General features: G+C 39.2%; 6 non-coding genes across 6 annotated transcripts; all 6 read right to left on the reverse strand.

Annotated features, from left to right (window-relative positions):
* Positions 1 to 1,211: 1,211 nt before the first annotated feature.
* On the reverse strand, positions 1,212 to 1,283 carry TRNAP-UGG (transfer RNA proline (anticodon UGG)). Its single transcript has one exon. It is a non-coding gene; the product is annotated as a tRNA-Pro (tRNA).
* A 1,050-nt stretch (positions 1,284 to 2,333) lies between these two features.
* TRNAS-UGA (transfer RNA serine (anticodon UGA)) lies at positions 2,334 to 2,405 on the reverse strand. The gene has a single exon. It is a non-coding gene; the product is annotated as a tRNA-Ser (tRNA).
* A 1,378-nt stretch (positions 2,406 to 3,783) lies between these two features.
* Positions 3,784 to 3,855, reverse strand: TRNAP-AGG (transfer RNA proline (anticodon AGG)). The gene has a single exon. It is a non-coding gene; the product is annotated as a tRNA-Pro (tRNA).
* Positions 3,856 to 10,712: 6,857 nt separating this feature from the next.
* Positions 10,713 to 10,784, reverse strand: TRNAP-AGG (transfer RNA proline (anticodon AGG)). The gene has a single exon. It is a non-coding gene; the product is annotated as a tRNA-Pro (tRNA).
* A 1,090-nt stretch (positions 10,785 to 11,874) lies between these two features.
* On the reverse strand, positions 11,875 to 11,946 carry TRNAP-UGG (transfer RNA proline (anticodon UGG)). The gene has a single exon. It is a non-coding gene; the product is annotated as a tRNA-Pro (tRNA).
* Positions 11,947 to 15,363: 3,417 nt separating this feature from the next.
* TRNAP-UGG (transfer RNA proline (anticodon UGG)) lies at positions 15,364 to 15,435 on the reverse strand. The gene has a single exon. It is a non-coding gene; the product is annotated as a tRNA-Pro (tRNA).
* Between the last annotated feature and the right edge of the window lie 1,412 nt (positions 15,436 to 16,847).

Raw genomic sequence — 16,847 nt, forward strand, 5'->3', positions numbered from 1 at the left:
ACCTACTGATTTCGGAAAGAGTTCATGGAGTGCACGAGTGGAGGTCACATGGAAGCTAGTAGGATTTAATTTTTGTCCGTTCACTTCTGGTTTCTGCTCTTCGTTTGACTCGTTGCTGCACACTCCCTTTGATTTTTCTTTACGTGATCACATCATGTGAAGAGAAACTAATTCACTAAACTAGACCAGCAATGTACTTCCCCAGTCGCCAATTCACTTCTTTAAGATAGCCCTGGCAGAGGTATCCTCCTGTTTTATATTTCTAACTTGCACAAAGCAATAAGTCGTTCTAATTGTCTGGGATTATAATCTATTGTTGTTAAAAAATAAACTCATTGGGAAAATGAATGTCTTCATACTCTCAACCTAATGAGGACTGAGTGAGGCGAGTCACTCCAAACGTGAGATGCGCACTCCATATCCAGGCGAGTAAAATCCGTCTACTGAGTCAGCAGCTAAAATGAGATGATTTTTTTTTTCTTTATGGTACTGAACGCTCATTTTCGTAAACGTGTTTATCAGCATATTGTAATCGAGAGTTCATCTTGTGTTGCAATTCTCTACGCCATTATTTCACCTCTATTCGGTTAGAAGTGTTTAGCATTCACTCCACAGGCAGAGAAAATAAGGCATATCGGATGCATGTAACACTTAACTAGTGTGTGTGGTTCACTATGGTCTTGGATCACGTGTTGGGCTCGTGATCGACAGCTATTTCCCTCCCAGAAGAGAGCTCAGAGCTCATATATGGCTGAGTTATGGGTAATGCTGTGACCTTACACGCACCCAACTCCCCGTCCACGAGAGTTGAGGTATCGACTCACAGCGCAGCAATACTAAAATTATTTCAGCCCTGGGTGGGATTCGAACCCGGACCGCCGTAGCGGTGGCCGCGGATGCTACCATTGCGTGCGCGCGTGTGTGTTCATGCATGGATACTTGTGTGAGTTCTTATGTAAAACAAACAATGTCCTTTCCACGCATTTCATTGTACCATATTACACTTCCGACTCCAACTCTTCTTGGGTGAGGATGTCCAATGTCAAATTTCACAATCTTGAGCATATACACGGACCATCTTATTCACTACTGAGGAGGATTGAGTTTTCCTTTCTCATGACAAGTCCTTTTTGAGCACTATGAATAAATCTCCTTGTATTAGGGGCAGTTAAAAAAAAAAAAAAAAAAAAAAAAAAAAAAAAAAAAAAAAAGGGCCTGACCGGGATTTGAACCCGGGACCTCTCGCACCCAAAGCGAGAATCATACCCCTAGACCATCAGGCCGAGGATTTTTTAATGACACTAGAAATAAGTATATTTTATAAATTTTCTGTTGTTAGAAAATTGAAATTTATAAACAACTAGAAAATAAAACCTACGCACTGAGTTTCGACAAGAGCACAATCAGTGGACGAGTGTATGTCACATGATTTTTATAGTAATTTCAACCACTTCATTCTTAATTCGTTTCTCTCTGAGCACTCTTTCCAACGTCACAATGGAAGTCTCTTCCAGTTGACTCATACACCACGTACAACGCCTTATCCTGTATTTCATTCCTCAAATCTTATCAGAATAAGGTGTGCGTGTGTTTTCCTCGTGTGCTCATGTAGTATCATTGTACACCGTCTCTATACGTAAATCACTATAAAAGACCCTACACCGTTCTTCAGTAGCCGCCAATTCACACCTAATCATCTCAATGATTGACGAGTATGAAAATGATGTTATTGAAAAGAGGAGTAGCGTTGATACGATGGAAGTTTTCAGACTCCTTCCTGTTGAGCATTGAGCGAAGCGAGTCACTCCAACCGTGAGATGCCTACTCCATACGCGAGCGAGCACTTCCCATCTACTTAATCAGAAACTGAATTTTGTTGATTAAATTATGATCACGGAACTGAACGTTCACACTTATACAAGCTGTTCATCCATATAATGTAATTCGGTTTTCTATCGCGTATGTCAATCCTTATGAACTAGGGGTGTGTAGTAATCACTCCACACGCAAAGAAGAAATGGATATCAAGTGAACGTCAACTACCAAATAAAGTGTGTGTGTATGTGTTTATCTACACGTGTATTCAAACATACTTGTTCTGGTTCTCATGTAAAGCATACAACATCCATAACCCGCACTTCCGTGCCCTATTGCAGTTGTGAGTAACAGTCCCATTAATCAAGGATGTTCACTGCCGAATTTTATGACCCAGAGTGTACATCTGAATCAGCTTTTTTCCAATTAGGGGGAGCGTGATGTTTTGTTGTACCATATCTATTTCGAGAACTATGTCTAATCTTCTGGTGTTTAGTACGATTTCTTTCAGATATACTGGGCCTAATCGGGATTTGAACCCGGGACCTCTCGCACTCAAAGCGAGATTCATACCCCTAGACCATCAGGCCAAGCTCGGTAGAGAAAGTGAAAATAGGTACAAATATATCTTATTCTATTGGGGCAATTACAAACGGCTAGAAAAGAGAATCTCTACCTACTGACTTTGGACAGAGTGCAGTGAGTGCTAGAGCGGATATCACGTGGGAGTTAGTAGAATTCTTAATTTGTCCACTTGTGGCTTCTTTTCTTAAGTTTACCTTCTCCATTCTTAATCCGTTTCTTTCCGAGCACTCCGACCCTACCGTGCAAATCTCTACCGGGCGACCCACACACGAAATTTCTACAAATTTATCAGCGTAAGGTCTCTTCCCTTTTTTATTCGTGTGCCAACATAGTCTCGAGATAAGCCGGTCCTGTATCTTATTTGCTATACTAGGCCCCAGAATGTCCCTCCACAGCCACCAGTTCACACTTATGAAGGAGAGAAACCTCTATTTACCTATGCAAAAGACCATATAGTTTTGATGGAGATATAATGTTATTCAAAAAGAAAAGAAGCGTCGATAAGATCGTCTTCAAATTCCACAGTACTCGGGAATGCTTGAGGCGGGTCACTCCAAACGTGAGATGCGGACCCCATACTCGCGCGAGTTAGTACCAGTTATTGAGTCATGAACTAAGCTTAAACGATAAAATACTAATCAAGGAAGTGAACGCTCGATTTCATACAAGGTGTTTGTTAAAAGGCTTGTGCTTAGGTTTTCTATCGTGTTTTCCATTCCCCTTCTTCGTAATTTCATCTCTGTTCATGTAGTGATATTTAGCATTTATAGCACTCGCAGAGAAGAAATTGATATCAGATGCATGTAATTAACTTGTACGTGTGTGTGTGTACGTGCATGTGTGTGTGTGATTCACCATGGTCTTGGATCACGTGTTGGGCTCGTGATTTACAACTATTTCTCTCTCGAAAGAGAACTCAGAGCTCATATATGACCGATCTATGGGTAATGCTGTGACCTTACACAAACACACACTCCAACTCCCCGCCCACGAGAGTTGGAGCAACGACTCACAGCGCAGTTATACTAAAATCATTTCAGCCCTGGGCGGGATTCGAGCCCGGACCGCCGTAGTGGCGGTCGAGAACTCTACCATTTGTGTGTGTGTGTGTGTGCGTGTATGTATGTATATGTGCATATGCATGTAAGTATACTTGTGTGGTTTGTTAGATAAACTACTTCCGCGTGTTCCAGTGACAGTGGCGACTTCCACTCATACTAGGTGAGATATTCACTGGGAATTTTATGAGTATAGGTTACACATATGGATGATCTGTTTTTCCCTTTCGGTAGAAGATGAAGTCCTTTTTTCTAATAATGGATCGATTTTGAGCACCATGAATAAATGTAGTTGTCATTTGAGGAATTTTCTTCAGCAAACACTGGGCCTGACCGGGATTTGAACCCGGGACCTCTCGCACCCTAAGCGAGAATCATACCCCTAGACCATCAGGCCAAACTTATTATGTGTAAGTGAAAACAAATGAAATATAGAAAATCTTATAGTTAGAATTATAAACAGCTAGAACCTCCATCCTCACAGTTTGAACTGAGTGCAGTGAGCACACGAGTACACGAGTATAAGTTACACGGGGGCTAGCACTATTTTTACGCGCCCACTTAAGGTTTTTGCTCTTAATTTGACCTTCTCCATTTTTAATCCGCTTCTCTCCGAGCACTCTCTAATGCAAACCACCAGAAGACCCATGCGCTTGTCTTCCATTGCATTTCTTTTCTGTATTCTCTTCATCCCACGTTCTCTTTGCCTTTTCACAGTGTTAAGATATGCCAGTCCTATAACTAATTTACTATAATAACATTAATGTACCTCTACAATTACCAAACCACTTCTTTGAGATAGCCCTGTCATAGGTATTCTCCTATGTCTTGTATTTCTAGCTCATGTAATGTAATTAATCGTTCAAGTAGTCTGTAATTATAATCTAATGTTATTGAAAATAATCAAATCATAGGGAAGATGAATGTCCTCAGATTCCACGTGTTGAGCATAGAGTGAGGCGAGTCACTCCAATTGTGAGATGAGCATTACATACCCGGGCGAGTAAAATCCCTCTACGAGTACACCAGCTAAACTGCGATGATTCTTTTCCAGATTATAACAATGGAATTAGGCCGACCTGACCTTGACATCTTAGGACATCTGGTCCGTACAAGAGAGGGCCGTTGAGAAGCGTACGTCCACAGTAGGAATTATCATATTCTATTTTTCACCATGTATTATGAAAACATGCCATGTCCTATGTATCATAATGATATATTTTTTGTTTGATATTGAGTGTATTACTCAACCATGTAGAGACCTACTTCTGTCACATTGTTAATATTACTCTATAAAAAAAAAAGTAATGACAACCGTCAAAGCCTTCGTGGTTAGTTGCCTTCTTAGTGCAGAAGTCGACTGGCTTTGCACAAGACAACTGACTGCAGTTTACTAGAGTAAATCCGTAGAACCAAACCGCCTTTACTTGCTCCGCTACTCACCTTGCCTCCAAAGTGTGGATCACAACTTTCCACAGTAAACGTGTTTAGCATTCACTCCATATGCAGAGAGAGAGAGAGAGAAAAAAACAAGGCATATCGGATGCATGTAACTACTAACTAGTATATATGTATGAGTCACCAAGGTTTTGAATAATGTGTTGGACTCGTGATCGAAGCTATTTCCCTCCCAGAAGAGAGCTCAGAGGTCATATATGAGCGATCTATAGGTAATTCTGTGATCTTCCACGCACACGTACACACATACACATACACACACACATACACACACACACACACGCACACACACACACACACACACACACACACACACACACACACACACACACACACACACACACACACACACACACACACACACACACACACACACACACACACACACACACACACACACACACACACACACACACACACACACACACACACACACACACACACACACACACACGCCACACGCACACACACACACACACACACACACACACACACACACACACACACACACACACACACACGCACACACACACACACACACACACACACACACACACACACACACACACACACACACACACACACACACACACACACACAAAGGATTACAAAGGATTACAAAGGCGGAGCATGCCGACAGGAGACCTTTTGATCCATATCTAGGTCGGATGCGAAAAAAAATCATATTAATAATAAAATGATAAATAAAAACTATGATAATGTAAATAACAAAAAAAAAATACATAAATAAATGCATAGGTATAGTTAAATAATAAACAAACAGGTAAATAGTAAATAATGATAAATTGACATATAACTAATAATAAATGTAAATCAGACAGACAAATGATAACAAAACAAAAACAAATAATATAAGATAAATTATAATCATTACAGCATCTTACTTAGGTATTTATCTAAATGATTCTTAAAGCTTCGAACTGAACTACATTGCACTACCTGTGCAGAAAGTTTATTCCATTCATTAACTACACGGTTGGCAAAGTTGTTTCTACCTACTTCCAAATTGAATCTACTTCCGGACAGTTTGAGACCATTGTTTCTTGTCTGATTCTCATTCAATGTAAAAATTTTGTCACTTTTGATGTTGTCAATTCCCTTTAGAATTTTAAAGACACACACGCACACACACACACACACACACACACACACACACACACACACACACACACACACACACACACACACACACACACACACACACACACACACACACACACACACACACACACACACACACACACACACACACACACACACACACACACACACACACACACACACACACACACACAAAGGATTACAAAGGATTACAAAGGCGGAGCATGCCGACAGGAGACCTTTTGATCCATATCTAGGTCGGATGCGAAAAAAAAAATCATATTAATAATAAAATAATAAATAAAAACTATGGTAATGTAAATAACAAATAAAATACATAAATAAATGCATAGGTATAGTTAAATAATAAACAAACAGGTAAATAGTAAATAATAATTAATTGACATATAACTAATAATAAATAAAAATCAGACAGACAAATGATAACAAAACAAAAACAAATAATATAAGATAAATTATAATCATTACACACACACACACACACACACACACACACACACACACACACACACACACACACACACACACACACACACACACACACACACACACAAAACTCCCCGTCCATGAGAGTTGAAGTAACGACTCGCATCGCAGCGATACTGAAATTATTTCAGCCTTGGGCGGGATTCGAACCTGGACCTCCGCGAATGCTACTACTACGCGCGCGTGCGCGTGTGTGTTCATGAATGAATACTTATGTGAGTTCATTGTATGTTTTATAGCATACGTCCTTTCCACCCATTTCACTGTGTCATGTTACACTTTCGACTCCAGCTCTTATTGGGTGAGGATGTCCAATGTCGAATTTCATAATCTTGAGTATATACACGATTCATCATATTCATTTCTGAGGGGGGTGGAGTGTTCCTTTCTCATGACAAGTCGTTTTTGAGCACTATGAATAGATCTTCTTGTATTAGGAGCAGTTATTCAGAAAATATGGGCTTGGCCGGGATTTGAACCCGGGACCTCTTACACCCAAAGCGAGAATCATACCCCTAGATCATTAGGTAAAGGTTTCTAGGTAGTTCTAGAAATAAGTACATTTGATAATATTTCTGTTGTTAGAAAATTGAAATTTATAAACAACTAGAAAATAGAACCTGTGCACTGTGTTTGGACAGCACAATGAGTGGACGAGTGTATGTCACAGGATTTTTCATAGCAATTTCATCCACTCCTCTATGGCTTGGTTTCTTAATCTCACCTTCATTTTTAACTAGTTTCTCTCCGAGCACTCTTTCCAACGTCACAATGGAAGTCTCTTCCAGTCAACTCACACACCACGTATCACGCCCTATCCTGTATTTCATTCCTCCAATCTTATCAGAATATGGTGTGCGTGTGTTTTCCTCGTGTGCTCATGTAATGTCAAGATACACTGGCTCTATACATAAATCACTATACTATACCTCACACCGTTCTTCAGTAGCCGCCAATTCACGTATTTCAAAATGAAAAACCTCTATCATAGATATTGTGTTATGTTTTATGTTTCTCGTTCATGAAAACAAAATCTTTCCAATGATTGACGAGTATGAAAATTTTATTGAAAAGAGGAGTAGCGTTGCTACGATGGAAGTTTTGAGATTCCTTCCTGTTGAGCATTGAGTGAAGCGAGTCACTCCAACTGTGAGATGCCTACTCCATACGCGAGCGAGCACTTCCCATCAACTTAGTCAGAAACTGAATTTTGTTGATTAAATTATGATCACGGAACTGAACGTTCACATTCATACAAGCTGTTTATTCAAATAATGTAATTGGGTTTTCTGTCGCGTATATAATTTCCCTACCAACTACCAAATAAAGTGTGTGTGCGTGTGTGTATGTGTTTATTTACATGTGCATTCAAACATACTTGTATTGATAATTTTTATGACAGCCGCATACAGGGTTCGAACCCACTGGTTTCGGCCACCCGTAAGATTACCTTTACCCACTCGGCCACAGGCTCTGTGGAAGTAATTTTAGGGGTGGCCGAAAGCAGGAGGTTCGAATCCTACATGCGACTATTATAAAGATTATCAGAATAATGTCGCTGTTACTAGCGAATTTCTGTCGTAGTTACAATGGCGAAAGCGTGAAAGGGATTTGTTCCGACCCTTACCCCCTGCCACTAATGGGCTTGGGCCTTATGTAAAACAGGAACTGGGGTCGCAGATTAGTGATCTTTCCTATCCTCGGGAATCAGATAGATTCCAGGTTACAAAGCCTTTATATTCTTGAAGTAATCTTCCCTCTGATACAATTTTTGTTAAATTGGATAGCCGCTGACGTTCTGACGATCTGTGTAGCTGATCGCTCAAAATTGCGGAAGACCTTTTTTTTCCTCATTGTTCAATGGGAACAGAAGTTTCCGGTATTCATCTGGGAACCAGTATCTGCAGATTTTGAGGTCTCTTACTTCTTTTTCAGCTGGGTGGTAATAGTAAATATTTTAATCCTCTTGGTCTATATGTTCACAAGTGAGAATGACCTCATCGAGTGGGCTGTGATTTTACGTCCGTAACTGTTATGATCAAACGTCACTATGGTGTTCTAGTCCGTTTTTTCTTTTTTTAGGGAAGTATCAACTGATTCTGCTGTGTATTTAAAGGTGGTCTGAGTTTTTCGATTAAAAGAACTTCTGCTATTTGTAGTCTGCGGTGATCATTTGTACGGTAAATGATTGAAGTATCATTTCTTAAATCTGCCGTTTGTGGTATTTTGTCATGTTGTGCTGTGTAGTGGGCGCAATAGAATCAATTGAAATTTCCCTCGAAAAAAAAAAAAAAAAAAAAAAAAAAAATACTAGACACCATAGTGACGTTTGATCATAACAGTTAAGGACGAAAAATCACAGCCCACTCGGTGAGGTCATTCTTACTTGTGAACATATAGACCAAGAGGATTAAAATATTTACTATTGCCACCCAGCTGAAGAAGAGGTAAGAGACCTCGAAATTTGCAGATACTGGTTCACAGATGAATATCGGAAACTTCTGTTCCACATTGAACAATGAGGAAAAAAAGAGTCTTCTTCAATTTTGAGTGATCAACTACACAGATCGTCAGAACGTCAGCGGCTATCCAATTTAACCACAGTAAGCATTTGTAGTCTCTGTGGCCGAGTGGGTAAAGGCTCTGTGAAGGAATTCTAACGGGTGGCTGAAAGTAGTGGGTTCGAATCCTGTACGCGACTATCATTACAATCATCAGATTAATGTCGGTGTCACTAGCGAATTTCTTCGTACTTGTATTGATTCTCATGTAAAGCATACAACGCCCATTGCCCGCACTTCCGTGCCCTATTACAGTTGTGAGTAACTGTTTTATTGATTAAGGAAGTTACTTGCCGAATTTTATGACGTAGAGTGTACATCTGAATCAGATATTTATCTATTTTGGTGGAGCATGAAGTATTGTTGTACCATACATCTAATTTGAGAACAATGACTAATCTCCTGGTATTTAGAACGTTTTCTTTATAACAATTGGCCTAAAAGGGAACTGAGCCCGAGACCGCTTGGCCCAAAGCGAGAATCATACTCCTAGACCATCAGGCCAAACTTACAAAATGAAGTAAAAATAGGTACAAATATACCGTGTTCTATTGGGGGAATTATAAACGGCTAGAAAAGAGAATCTCTACCTATTGATTTTGGACAAGATGCATTGAGTGCAAGAGCGGATATCACATGGGAGTTAGCAGAATTCCGTTCACTTGTGGCTTCTTTTCATAATTTGACCTCCATTCTTCATCCGTTTCTCTCCGAGCACTCTGACCCTGCTGTGCAAATCTCTACCGGGCGACCCACAAACATGTCTTCTCTTATATATACGTAATTTCTGCAAATTTATCAGCGTAAGGTCTCTTCCCTTTTTTATTCGTGTACTCACATGGTCTCAAGATACGTCGGTCCTGTATCTTATTTGCTATACCAGGCCCCAGAATGTCCCTCCACAGCCACCAGTTCACATTTAGGAAGGAGAGAAACCTCTATTTACCTATACAAAACACCAAATAGTTTTGATGGAGATATAATGTTGTTCAAAAAGAAAAGAAACGTCGATAAGATGGACATCTTCAAATGTCACAATACTCGGGAATGCTTGAGGCGGGTCACTCCAAACGTGAGATGCTGACTCCATACTCGCGCGAGTTAGTACCAGTTATTGAGTCATTAACAAAGTTTAAACGATAAGATACTAATCAGGGAAGTGACCGTTCGATTTCATACAAGGTGTTTATTAAAAGGCAATGCTTAGGTTTTCTATCACGTTTTCCAATCCCCTACTTCGTAATTCCATCTCTGTTCATGTAGCGATATTTAGCATTCACAGCACTCGCAGAGAAGAAATTGATATCGGATGTATATAGCTACTAACTTGTGTGTGTGAATGTGTGTATATGTATGTGAAAGTGCATGTAAGTATACTTGTGTGGTTTCTTAAATAACCTGCTTCCGCGTATTCCCGTGAGTGGCGACTTCCACCCTTACTAGGTGAGATGTTCACTGTTGAAATTTATGAATATATATTGTACATATGGATAAGCTGTTATTCCCTTTCGATGGAAGATGATGTGTTCCTTTCTAATCATGGATATATTTAGAGCACCATGAACAAATCTAGTTGTCATTTGAGGAATTTCCTTCAAAAAACACTGGGCCTGACCGGGATTTGAACCCGGGACCTCTCGCACCCTAAGCGAGAATCATACCCCTAGACCATCAGGCCACACATAATATAAAGAAGTGAAAACAGATCAAATATCAAATAATTTCTTATAGGTAGAATTATAAACAACTAGAGACGATAATCTCTATCCTCACATTTTGAACAGTGTCGTGAGTACAGGAGTGTAAGTTATATGGAAGTTAGCAGAATTTTTAAGCGTTAACTTATGGCTTTTGCTCTTAATTTGATCTTCTCCATTCTTAATCCTCTTCTCTCCGAACACTCGCTTCTACTCTCTAAAGCAAATCTCCATTCCACTGTATTTCTTTGCTGTACTCTCATCATCGTACTCTCCCTTTACTTCTACACATCAGTCCTATAACTAATGCACTATAATAGACCCACAATATACTTCTACAATTGCCAATCCACTTCTTTGAGATAGCGCTGCTATAGGTATGCTCCTATGTCTTGTATTTCTAGCTCATGCAAAGACATTAGTCGTTCGAATGGTCTGTAATTATAACCTAATGTTATTCAAAATAGTGAGAGCATGAGAAAGATGAATGTCTTCAGATCCCACGTGTTGAGCACTGAGTGAGACGAATCACTCCAAACGTGAGATACGCACTCCATACCCGTCTATTGAGTCACCAGCTAAACTGCGTTGATTTGTTTCTTTATTTTATAATACTAAACATTCATTTTCGTATTAACTGCTTTTCAGCAAATCTTAAATGAGAGTTTATCTCATGTTCCAACCCCCTACGCCATCATTTCAGCTCTGTTCGTGAAACAGGTGTTTAGCATTCACATCATACGGAGAGAAAAAATATAAAATAAATGCATGTAACTATTAACTAGTGTGTGTGTGTGTGTGTGTGTGTGTATGTGTCATTATGCCTGGATAGTTGTGAGTTCTTATATAAAACATAAAATATCCTTAGCATGCATTTCATTATATCATATCATTTCGACTTTCACTCTTCTTGGGTATACTTACTGTCAAATTTCATGATTCTGAGTATATACTCGTACCAGCTGCTTATCTATGTCTGAGGAGGATGAGTTGTTCTTTTCTCATGACAAGTCTATTTTGAGCACTATGAATAAATCCTCTGGTATTAAGAACAATTATTCAGAAAATACTGGGCCTGACCGGGATTTGAACCCGGGACCTCTCGCACCCAAAGCGAGAATCATACCCCTAGACCATCAGGCCAAGGTTACTATGTGCTAATAGAAATAAGTACATACTATAATTTTCTTATTGTTAGGATCTAGAGATTTATAAACGACTAGAAAATAGAACCCCCGCACTATGTTTGGACAGTGTGTAATGAATAGACGCGTGTATGTCACGTTGGATTTTATAGCAATTCTACCCGCTCTCTAATGGCTTCGTTTCTTACTAGCAACTTGATCTCCTCCATTTTTTAACAGTTTCTCTCCGAGCACTCTCTCCAACGTTACAATGCAAGACTACCGGGCGACTCACACACCACGTACCACGCCTTATCTGTATTTCATTCCCCAACCTTATCAGAATATGATCTTGCGTTTTCTTCGCGTGCTCATGTTATGTCAGTATACCCTGGTTCTATATATAATTCACTATACCAGACTGTATCATAGATATCCTCTTATGTTTTATATTTCTAGTTAATGGAAAATACCTAATCATTCCAACGACTGCAATTATAGAGATAGTGTTATTGAAAAGAGGAGCAGCATCGACAAGATGGAAGTTTTCAGGTTCCACCTTGTTGAGCATTGAGTGAAGTGAATCACTTCAACCGTGAGATGCATACTCGCTACGCGAGCGAGCACTTCCAATTTATTTAGTCAGAAACTAAATTTTGTTGATTAAATTTTGATCACGGAACTGGACGTTCACATTCATACAAGCTGTTTATCCAAATAATGTAATTGGGTTTTCTATCGCGTATGTCAATCCACACGCAAAAAAAAATGATATTGGGCGAACGTCAACTACCAAGTGTGTGTCCATGTTTATTAACATGTACATTCGAACATATATTGGTTCTCATGTAAAGCATACAACATCCATTACCCGCATTTCCGTGCCCTATTACAGTTGTGAGTAACATACTCATTGATCAAGGATGTTCCTTGCCGATTTTTATGATCCAGAGTGTACATCTGAATCAGCTTTTTGTTTATGCTGGAGGAGATTGAAGTATTGTTGTATCACATATCTGATTTGAGAACTATGACTAATACCCTGGAGTTCAGAATGATTTCTTTCAGATAACACTGGGTATTACCGGGATTCGAACCCGGTACCTTTCATACCCAAAGCGAGAATCATACCCCTAGACCATCAGGCCAAGCTTACTACATGATGTAAAAATAGGTACAAATATATCTTATTCTATTGGGGCACAAACGGATAGAAAGGAGAATCTCTACTGACTTTGGACAGAGTGCACTGAGTGTAGGAGCGGATATCACATGGAAGTTAGTAGATTTTTTTAATCCGTTCACTTGTGGCTTCTCTTCTTGATTTGACCTTCATTCTTAATTCGTTTTTCTCCGAGCACTCCAACCCTATTGTGCAAATCTATCGGACGGCCCACATATATTCCTTCTCTTGTATATACGTAATTTCTGCAAAATTATCTGCATAAGGTCTCTTCCCTTTTTTATTCGTATACTCACATAGTGTCAAGATACGCCGGTAATGTATCTTATTTGCTATATCAGGCCCTAGAATGTCCCTCCACAGCCACCAGTTCACATTTATGAAGGAGAGAAACCTCTATTTATCTATGCAAATCAACAAATAATTTTGAAGGATATATAATGATGTCAAAAAGAAAAGAAGCGTAAATAAGATGGACGTCTTCAAATTCCACAATACTCAGCAATGCTTGAGGCGGGTCACTCCAAACGTGAGATGCTGACTCCATACTCGCGCGAGTTAGTACCAGTTATTGAGTCATTAACCAAGCTTAAACGATAAAATCCTAACCAGGGAAGTGAACGCTCGGTTTCATAAAATATTTTTTATTAAAAGGCTTATGCCTAGGTTTTATATCGCGTTTTCCAATCCCCTTCTTCATAATTTCATCTCTGTTCATGTAGCGATATTTAGCATTCACAGCACTCGCAGAGAAGAAATTGATATCGGATGTATGTAGCTACCAACTTGTGCATATGTATGTGTGTGTGTGTGTGTGTGTGTGTGTGTGTGTGTATGTGCAAGCGCATGTAAGTATACTTGTGTGGTTTCTTAGATAAACTGCTTCCGCGTATTCCCGTGTGATCGGCGACTTCCACTCTTACTAGGAGAGATATTCACTGTTGAAATTTATGAGTATATATTGCACATATGGATAAGCTGTTATTCCCTTTCAATGGAAGATGAAACGCTCCTTTCTAATCATGGATCTATTTTAAGCACCATTAATAAATCTAGTTGTCATTTGAGGAATTTCCTTCTCCCTAAGAGAGAATCATACCCCTCGACCATCAGGCCACGCATAATGTATGTCAGTGAAAACAGATCAAATATATATATTTTTTATAGTTAGAATTATAAACAACTAGAAACGATAATCTCTATCTTCACAGTTTGAACAGTGACGTGAGTAGAAGAGTGTAAGTTATATGAAAATTAGCAGAATTGTTAAGCCTTAACTTATTGTTTTTGCTCTTAATTTGACCTTCTCCATTCTTATTCCGCTTCTCTCCGAACACTCGCTTCTACTCTCTAAAGCAAATCTCCACCAGGAGACCCAGGCGCTTGCCTTCCATTGTATTTCTTTGCTGTACTCTCATCACCGCACTCTCACTTTGCTTTTTCACATCAGCCCTATAACTAATTCACTATAATGAACCCACAATTTACTTCTACAATTGCCAATCCACTTCTTTGAGATAGCGCTGCTATAGGTATGCTCCTATGTCTTGTATTTCTAGCTCATGCAAAGCAATTTGTCGTTCGAATGGTCTGTAATTATAACCTAATATTATTCAAAATGATGAAAGCATGAGAAAGATGAATGTCTTCAGATCCCACGTGTTGAGCACTGAGTGAGGCGAATCACTCCAAACGTGAGATGCGCACTCCATACCCGTCTATTGAGTCACCAGCTAAACTGCGTTGATTTGTTTCTTTATTTTATGATACTAAACATTCATTTGCGTATAAGCTGTTTTTCAGCAAATTTCAAACGAGAGTTTATCTCATGTTCCAACCCCCTATGCCATCATTTCAGCTCTGTTCGTGAAACAGCTGTTTAGGATTCACATCATACCGAGAGTAAAAAGGTAAAATAAATGCATGTAACTATCAACTAGTGTATGTGTTCATGTGTGTGTGTGTGTGTGTGTGTGTGTGTGTGTGTGTGTGTGTGATTATGCCTGGATAGTTGTGAGTTCTTATATAAAACATAAAATATCCTTAGCATCCATTTCATTGTATCATATTATCATTTCGACTTCCACTCTTATTGGGTATGCTTACTGTCAAATTTCATGATTCTGAGTATACACTCGTACCAGCTGCTTATCTATGTCTGAGGAGGATGAATTGTTCTTTTCTCATGACCAGTCTATTTTGAGCACTATGAATAAATCCTCTGGTATTAAGAACAATTATTCAGAAAATACTGGGCCTGACCGGGATTTGAACCCGGGACCTCTCGCACCCAAAGCGAGAATCATACCCCTAGACCATCAGGCCAAGGTTACTATCGAGTAATAGAAATAAGTACACATTATAATTTTCTTATTGTTAGGAACTGGAGATTTATAAACGACTAGAAAACAGAACCTGTGCACTAAGTTTGGGCAGTGTGCAATGAATAGACGAGTGTATGTCACATTGGATTTGATAGCAATTCTACCCGCTCTCTAATGGCTTCGTTTCTTACTAGTAACTTGACCTCCTCCATTTTTAGTCAGTTTCTCTCCGAGCACTCTCTTCAACGTTACAGTGCAAATCTCTACCATGCGACTCACACACCACGTACCACGCCTTATCTGTATTTCATTCTTCAATCTTATTAGAATATAAATCTCCTTGTGTTTTCTTCGCGTACTCATGTTATGTTAGTATACGCTGGTTCTATATGTAATTCACTATGCCAGACTCCACGTCGTGCTACAACAGCCGCCAGTTCACATCTTTCAAAATTAAAAACCTCTATCATAGATATCCTCTTATATTTGATATTTCTAGTTCATGGAAAATACCTAATCATTCCAACGACTGGAAATTATAGAGAAAAGAGGAACAGCATCGACAAGATGGAAGTTTTCAGGTTCCACCTTGTTGAGCATTGAGTGAAGCGAGTCACTCCAACCGTGAGATGCCTACTCCCTACGCGAGCGAGCACTTCCCATATATTTAGTCAGAAACTGAATTTTGTTGATTAAATTTATAATCACGGAACTAGACGTTCACATTCATGCAAGCTATTTATCCAAATAATGTAATTGAGTTTTCTATCGCGTAAGTCAATCAACACGCAAAAAAGAAATTATATCGGGTGAACGTCAACTACCAAGTATGTGTCCATGTTTATTAACATGTACATTCAAACATATATTGGTTCTCATGTAAAGCACACAACATCCATTACCCGCACTTCTGTGCCCTATTATAGTTGTAACATAGTCATTGATCAAGGCTGTTCCTTGTCTAATTTTATGATCCAGAGTGTACATCTGAATCATCTTTTTATCTATTTTGGAGGAGGGTGAAGTATTGTTGTACCACATGTCTGATTTGAGAACTATGATTGATAACCTGGAGTTTAGAACAATTTCTTTCAGATAACACTGGGTCTTATTGGAATATGAACCCGGGACTTCCCGCACTCAAAGCGAGAATCTTACCCCTAGAACACCAGGCCAAGCTTGAAAAAGTGAAAATAGGTACAAATATATCTTATTATATTGGGGCAATTACAAAAGGCTAAAAAAGAGAATCTCTATTGACTTTGGACTGAGTGCACTGAGTGCAAGAACGGATATCACATGGGAGTTAGTAGAATTTTTATTCCGTTCACATGTGGTTTCTTTTCTTAATTTGACCTTCTCCATTCTTAATCCGTTTCTCTCCGAGCACTCCGACCCTATCGTATAAATCTT

Source organism: Oratosquilla oratoria, chromosome 14 (assembly GCF_046742065.1).
Source record: "Oratosquilla oratoria isolate Oo_2021 chromosome 14, ASM4674206v1, whole genome shotgun sequence".
Classification (NCBI taxonomy): Eukaryota; Metazoa; Arthropoda; class Malacostraca; order Stomatopoda; family Squillidae; genus Oratosquilla; species Oratosquilla oratoria.